Source organism: Choloepus didactylus, chromosome 4, assembly GCF_015220235.1.
Source record: "Choloepus didactylus isolate mChoDid1 chromosome 4, mChoDid1.pri, whole genome shotgun sequence".
Classification (NCBI taxonomy): domain Eukaryota; kingdom Metazoa; phylum Chordata; class Mammalia; order Pilosa; family Megalonychidae; genus Choloepus; species Choloepus didactylus.
This window is the reverse complement of record NC_051310.1, coordinates 58,196,147-58,196,480: the sequence shown is the minus strand read 5'-3', so window position 1 is coordinate 58,196,480 and position 334 is coordinate 58,196,147.

The following is a 334-nucleotide window of genomic DNA, read 5'->3' as shown; positions in this document are numbered from 1 at the left end:
CTTCCCCCCGGCCACAACCACGATCTTCGCCGCCGCCGCGGCACCAGCCTTCCCAGCACGCCTGCGCACCAGACCGGGTCGGCCGGCGCCCTCTGATGGCCGGAGTCTGCGTTGCACTTATATCGTCCCCGCAGTTCATTTATTGTTCCTGTCTTCCCTAGTTTATTCTTGGAACAAATATTTATTGACTGTGTGCCTGGTTTGTTCCAGGTGCAGTTCTTCTCCCGTGCCGTTCTTCTCCCTTGAAATATAAAGATGAATAAGAAAGTATATGTTCTCAATGAGCTAGTACAGTGCCAGCAACAAACTGGCACATTATATAGGTATCAATCAG